Source organism: Heterocephalus glaber, unplaced genomic scaffold, assembly GCF_053883595.1.
Source record: "Heterocephalus glaber isolate CG9 unplaced genomic scaffold, H.glaber_assembly_v1.0 deba00001764, whole genome shotgun sequence".
NCBI lineage: Eukaryota > Metazoa > Chordata > Mammalia > Rodentia > Bathyergidae > Heterocephalus > Heterocephalus glaber.
In genome coordinates this window covers 10,027,368-10,035,068 of record NW_028258461.1, presented here as the reverse complement: position 1 = coordinate 10,035,068, position 7,701 = coordinate 10,027,368, and the positions used below count along the sequence as shown (strand labels likewise).

Here is a 7,701-nt window from a genome sequence, read left to right as displayed (position 1 = left end):
TTTCTGAGATTTTTTAGATTTTGTTATATAATCACAAATCTAGTTCACACAGTTAAAGGTAGTAAATAGTTACCACAGTTTGTCATTTTCTAGGCTATGTTTGATGCTACTGTTATTGCTGACTGTACTACTTTAGCCAAGGTGACATAACTGTTCTAATCAGCTGTTCTTTCTGGTGTGCCAAGACTGAGATTGCCTAAGTGTCATAAATAATACAGTGCCAAAGAACCAGGGGCTAGGCCAAATAGGCAGTAATTTCTCATTCCCAGTAAATTGAAGAGGTAAGATCTTGCAACAGACTTAAAACTGAAAAGCCAGCTACACATAGAAGACATCTCTGAGAAGTAGTCATTTCCTACTAAATACTAGCAATAAAGCTACTTGTCATATGCAATTTATAAGCATCAACTCAGGAATTAAACAAAAAAAATGAGAAGATACTTAAGTAAGATGCAACCCCAAAATTCCAGTTCACCAAAGGCAAACCCAGGGGGCAATGAGGCAGAACAAGTCAAAACTCACCCACCTGGACTCTCTGAAGTGGCAAGAGCAGAAATAACAAAGAAGATAAATGAGGCTCTACAATCAAATCAGAAATAGTTTCTCAGATAACTTCAGAGATAATGACCATAATGAAAGACAAGATTAGTGACTCTAGAGCAGATACAGATTTTTAAAAAATAGAGGATTTTAGGAAAATGATAGAAACCATGAATGCCCAACATAAGAAAGAAATGGAATCCATAAAACAGTTTCAAACAAATATCTAGGAGATTAAAAATTCCATTGAAAGTATACCCAGCAGGATGAGCTGATGTGAGGACAGAATATCAGATAGAGAAGACAGGATTGTGATTAGCAATCCTGAAATGAAAGATTGCTTAAAAATAGCAAGTGACCATGAAAAATTGATCCAACAGCTGCTAGGTGATGCAAAGAAGAATAAGATTGATCAGAGTGAATGAAAAAGCAGGAGATAGGACAAACAACATAAAAACCTGCTCACACAAATAATGGCAGATAATTTCCCAAGCAGGGAAAAAGAATTTGACATACAGATAAGCAAGCCTGGGGATTTAGCTCAGTGGTGCTGCCACCAGCCTCAAAATCGTAAGGTCCTGAATTTGATCCCCAGTAACAACAACAACAAAAAAAACGACACCAAGATATATAATAGTCAAGATTCCAGAAATTAAACACAGGAACAGAATATTAAAAGCTGTTAGAGAAAAGAAACAAATCACATATAAAGGAAAGCCCATCAGAATCACAGCAGACTTCTCAACACAAACTCTTAAGTCAAAGAGAGCATGAAGTATTTCAAGCAATAAAAGAAAATAACCTCCAACCTAGATTGATGTACTCCCAAAAACTACGTTTCAAATTTGATGGATAAATAAAGATACTTCCATAACAAAGAACACATGAAGAAACTCATAACCACCAAACCACACTCCAAAATGTTCTGAAGGACATTCTAGAAAAAGATAGCATGTACTACAACTCCGTAAACCCTACCATAATGAGTCCACGAGGCAAGGCAAGCCATTAAACAGAGGGGGAAAAAAGGAACCAACAAGAAGAAACTAACATGAGAAGGATAAGTCAACGAATACCAGTTATAACCATCAATGTATATTGTCTCAATTCTCCAACCAAAAGAAACAAATTGGCAGAAGGGATCAAGAAGTAAGATCCAGGGCCGGGGGTTTAGCTCAGTGGTTCTAGTGCCTGTCACGCAAGCGCAAGGTCCCGAGTTCGATCCCCGGTACCAAAAATAAATAAATATAAATAAAAATGGTAAAACTTGAAACAAGACACTTGTAATTTTAAAAAAAAAAGAAGTAAGATCCAATAATATGCTGTATACAAGAAACACATTTCATTCAAAAAGAAATTCAAAGACTGAAAGTTAAAGGGTGGAAAACAAGACTCCATGCAACAGGCACCCAGAAAAAAGGAAGAGTAGTTATTTTATTTGCAGACAAAGTGGATTTCAAGCCAAGACTGATTAAGAGAGACAAACAAGGTCACTATATCCTTGATAAGGGACTAATCAAAGAGGAAGAGATAATAATCACAAATATATATGCATCAAATACCAGCATACACAACTATATAAAACAAATATTAACAGACATGAAAAATCAAATAAGCACTAATACAATTGTAATTGGGACCTCCATACCACACTGTCACAAATAGATCAACTAGACAAGAGATTAACAAAGAAATATCAGAACTGAACCAAACCTTTGAATAATGGTCTTAGTAGACGTCTACAGAGTGTTCCAGCCCACAACAAAAGAATACACATTCTTCTCAGCTGCACATGGGACTTTCTCCAAAATAGACCCCATACTAGCTCACAGAACATGCTTAAGTAAATGCAAAGGAATTGAAATTATCCCATGCATATTATCAGACCATAGTGCCATGAAATTGGAAATCAATGGCAAAAGAAACCACAAAAATATCATAAACACATGGAAATTAAATAACACCCTCCTGACCAACCAATGGGTCACAGATGAAATTAAAGAAGAAATTAGTTTGTACAATTAAATGGTAACGCCAATAAAACATACTACAACTTATGGGATGCAATGAAAGCAGTCCTGCAAGGGAAATTTATAGCAGTGAATACCCAATCAGAAGAACTGAGTGAGCTCAAAAAAAAATCTAATGTTGAACCTCAAGTTTCTAGAAAAAGAAGAGGAAGTAATGTCCAAAACTCACATGAGGGAGGAAATTATAAAGATCAGAGCAGGAATTAATGCAATGAAGACTAAAAAAACAATACAAAGAATCAATGAATCAAAGAGTTGGTTCTTTGAAAGATTAAATAAAATTAACAAACCCTTAGCCATCCTTATCCAAAAAAAGAGAAAAAGACTCAAATGCATGCAATTAGGAATGAAAAGGATGAAATCACAACAGATCCTGCAGAAATCCAGATCATCAATACCTACTTTGAGAACCTGTACTCTAATAAGATGGAAAACAGAAGAAATGGACAGATCCTAGATACATATGACTTACCAAAGCTGAATCAAGAAGACATAAAATTTCTAAGTAATCCAATATCAGTCAATGAAAGTGAATATGTAATTAAAAACCTACCAATAAGCCGGGCATGGTGGCACATGCCTGAAATCCCAGCACTCAGGAGACTGAGGCAGGAGGATTGCTGTGAGATCGAGCCTAGCCTGGACTACATAGTGAGTTGAGGGCCAGCCTGAAGTGCAAAGCGAGACTCTCAAATAAACCTACCAACAAAGAAAGCCCAGGCCCTGACAGATTCACTACTGAATTCTACAAGAAATTTAGAGAAGATCTAATGCCACTACTCCTCAAACTCTTTAATGAAACTGAAAGGGAAACAATATTCCCAAACTCATTCCTGGAAGCAAGTATTATCCTGATACCAAAACCAGAGAAGGATCCAAGCAAAAAAGGGAACTACAGGCCAATCTGCCTAATGTACATAGATTTTTTTTTTTAAATCCTCAATAAGATGCTGGCAACGGGTTGGCGAGGTAGGGATGTGGTTTTGCAGGCAGCGGCCACTTGGGAGGCAGCGGGATAGAGCAGGCAGAGACGGCCCGTCACTCTGGCAATTCGCCCGCAGAGGGAGCACGATGTCCACGGAGGGCCCGGAGGCTGCGGCAGCACAGGAGCAGAAGGAAATGGAAGATAAAGTGACGGGTCCAGAGAAAGCTGAAGAAGCAAAATTAAAAGCAAGGTATCCTCACCTGGGACAGAAGAAGCCTGGCGGTTCCAATTTTTTTAAGGAAATGCTTGCAAAAGGGCAAAAATATTTTGATTCTGGGATTATAACATGGCTAAAGCAAAGATGAACAAGCAACTGCGACCCTGGATAAGACCAAGGTTACCGTGACCACATTCCCACTCCATAGGACCTTTCGCAGCGGAAACCATCCCTTGTCACAAGCAAGCTGGCTGGCTGATTAAAAGAGCTGAACTGCATGAATCTTCTCATTCCCTTTATTCCTCCTTAACTGTTACTTAACCACTTTTTACTTCCTTTCATTCACTAAGTCTTTGAGACTGACAGCTTTTTAGGCAGCAATAGTAATTGCTGCCAGTGTTAGGGCACAGACACATGTAGAGGTTCCGACCAGTTCACCAGTGCACTGATGAGAAGGACATGTTGAGCAATACATGTCATCTACTTGAAAATAACTGTATATATCACCTCACTCCCAGGGTAGGGCTGGTTCCAGCAAGTAGCAAGCGAGTTCTGTAAATTTGTTTTGGCTTTCCTTTATCTTAGTGGTAGCTTTGTATGTTACTCCTGTTTAATATAATCTCTATTGTATGATTTCTTCTGTATTTTCCTTTTGGATTTTGTAAAACAGAAGTTTAAGACCACAAGTTAGAAGAAAGGTCACATGATCAAACACGGAGAGATGGGAACTCTGAAAGATTTGGGTGAACTTGAATGGCCTTAAACCTGTTTCAGCTTTAACAGTAGCATTATACTTGGGCAATATTTGCCCTTCTGGTGTAACTTCTGTGACTCAGTGCTTACCAGCTGCCATTGAAGGCCACATTCCTACTCAGTTCTGTAGAGTCAGAACACACTCTCCTTGCAAGATGTGAATGAAGTATGCATGTGCATCAACTGTTGGATTCACTTTTGTGCCATTTTTGTAAATACAGTAGTTTTGCACAACCTTTCACTAATGTCTGCATTTATTTCACATATTAGAAGGTACATAATGTGCCAACCTGAAGCACAAAAGTTCCTACACAAGACTCTGTCATTGCACCTTTTGTGTAATAAGAGCAGTTTACAGTCTTGGGCCACAGAATGAAGCTTCATTTGTTCCTCACATCCGTGGCCATGTGCAGATATGATATCCGGCTTAGGCATATCTTTGTCCTATGCAGAACATTTCCTTTTGACGTTAATGAAAGTTGCAATTCATATGATTTCTATAAACTTTTAAAATGTAGACTTTTTACTTCTATACCACCTTTGGGGACATAGAATAAAAGGCTTTCATACTCTGCCTTCAATCCTTGCCCCACCTCACCCTGGCTTTTTCCTTTTTTCTCTGCTTCTTTGACTCATGGTATTGGGCTGTTCAGTGGCTATGAAAGCACCGGGTGTCTGAACCCTTACTCTCTAAATTTGCCGTGCTAAACACTGTGTTTTATAACACAATAATGGTGTTTTCCTTCTAATTTCTCAGTTGTTAATTGATCAAGCAATCCTGTATTATTACTAATGTTTGACAATTGTTTAAATAAAAGGAATTTTATAGTGAACAAAAAAAGATACTGGCAAACAGAATGCAGCAAGTCATTAAGAAGGTTATACACCATGACCAAGTTGGATTCATCCCAGGGATGCAAGAATGGTTTTATCATACGCAAATCAACAAATGTAATACACTATATTAACAGAGCCAAGGTGAAATGATCAACACATGATCATTTCAATAGATGCAGAAAAAGCATTTGACAAAGTCCAACATCCACTCATGATAAAAACCCTACAGAAAATTGGAATAGATGGTCTTTATCCCAATCTGATAAAACCCACCTATGACAAATCAACAGCCAACATCATACTAAATGGTCAAAAACTGAAAGCTTTCACTTTAAAATCAGGAACAAGACAAGGATGTCCACTGTCACCCTCCTTATTCAATATAGTTCAGGAAATAATAGCCAGAGCAATTAGACAAGAGAAAGAAATAAAAGGAATAAGGACAGGAAAGGGAGAAGTTAAATTATCATTATTTGCAAATGACATGATACTCTACATAGAAGACCCCAAAAACTCCACCGAAAGACTTCCAGACTTAATAACCAAATTCAGGAGCATAGCTAGATACAAAAGCCAACACTCAAAAATCAGTAGCATTGATGTAACAAATAACAAACTCACTGGAAGAGAAATTAGGGAAATGTCTTTCAAAATAGCATCCCAAAAAGTGAAATACTAGGAATCAGTCTAACAAAAGAAGTAAAAGATCTTTACTGGGAAAACTGTAGCAATCTAAAAAAGGAGATCAAAGAAGATATCAAAAAATGGAAAGATATCCCTTGTTCTTGGGTAGGAAGAACAAATATAGTGATAATGGAACTTCCAAAATTTTATACAGATTTACTGCAATCCCAATCAAAATACCAATAGCATTTCTCAGAGAATTAGAGAAAATAATCCTAATATTCATTTGGAACCAGAAGAGACCTAGAATAGTGAAAGCAACTCTGGGCATCAAAGGTAAGGCAGGGGGCATCACAATCCCTGACTTGAAATTATACTATAAAACTACTGTGATAAGAACAACACGGTACTGGCAAACAACAACAACAACAACAACAAAAAACAGAACTGAGGATCAATGGAACAGATTAGAAGATGCAGAACCAACTCCAAACACTCAGCTACCTTATCTTTGACAAAGGAGCCAAACATCTTCACTGGAGGAAAGATAGCCTCTTTAATAAGTGGTGCCGAAAAAACTGGCTTTCCACATGCCAAAGATTAAAACTAGACCCATTAAAACTAGACTGCATTAAACTAAAATGAAGATCTAAATATTAAAACATAAACATTAAATCTGCTAAAAGATAGAATAGGTAGAACTCTTGAAGACAAAGGCAAAGATTTCATAAACAAAAACCTCGATCACACAAATATTACAAATCAACAACTGGAATCTCATCTTATTAAAAAGCTTTGCACAGCAAAAGAAATCACCAACAGAGTGGAGACAACCCACAATGTGGGAAAAAATTTTTGTCAGTGTTCCTCAAAGGACTAATATCTAGACTATATATACAGAACTCAAAAAATCAGACCCCCCCCCAAATTTAAAGACTCGATTCACAAAAGGGCATCTGAAATGAACAGACATTTCTCAGGTGAAGAAGTAGAAATGGCAAATAAATATATGAAAAAATGTTCAACATCACTGGTCATTTGACAGTTGCAAGTTAAAACAACTCTGAGATTCCACTTCACCCCAGAAAGAATGCCTGTTATCAAGAAATCAACCAATAACAAATGCTGCCAGGGCTGTGGGGAGAAAGGAGCCCTTCTCCACTGTTGGTGGGAGTGTAGACTGGTGCAACCACTGTGGAAATCAGTATGGAAATAACTCAAAAAACCAACACTAGAGGTTCCATTTGACCTAGCTCTTTCCCTTCTTGGTATCATCCCCAAAGAATTAAAAGGATCATACCACCGCAATATGTGTGCACCCATGTTTATAGCGGCACAGTTTGTAATAGAAACAGCCCAAATGCCCATTAACTGATGAATGGATAAAGATGTGGTTTTAGCCAGGCATGGTGGCACACACCTATAACGTCAGCACTTGGGAGGCTGAGGCAGGAGGACTGCCATGAGTTGGAGGCCAGCCTGTGCTACATAGCAAGTTTGAAGCCAGCCTGAACGACATAGCAAGACCCTGTCTCAAAAAACAAAACAAAAAGAGATGTGGTTTTTTAATATAATGGAGTACTACTGTGCCAAAAAGAAGGATACGGGTTTGAGGAATTTCTAGCTAAATGGATACACCTTGAGACCATGCTCTTGAGATAAATTGAACACACATGTTTAAATACCACATTGTTTACCTGGTGTGAGAAACTGAAAGTGCGAATAAGGACCAAAATGTATAATTATTATTTGGAAATGGGAAGAAAATGTTCAAA

At 37.7% G+C, this 7,701-nt stretch overlaps 1 pseudogene; it reads left to right on the top strand.

Moving 5' to 3' along the window:
- Nucleotides 1-3,641: 3,641 nt before the first annotated feature.
- Nucleotides 3,642-3,971, top strand: LOC101714120 (cAMP-regulated phosphoprotein 19 pseudogene; annotated as a pseudogene).
- The last annotated feature ends 3,730 nt before the right edge of the window (nt 3,972-7,701 follow it).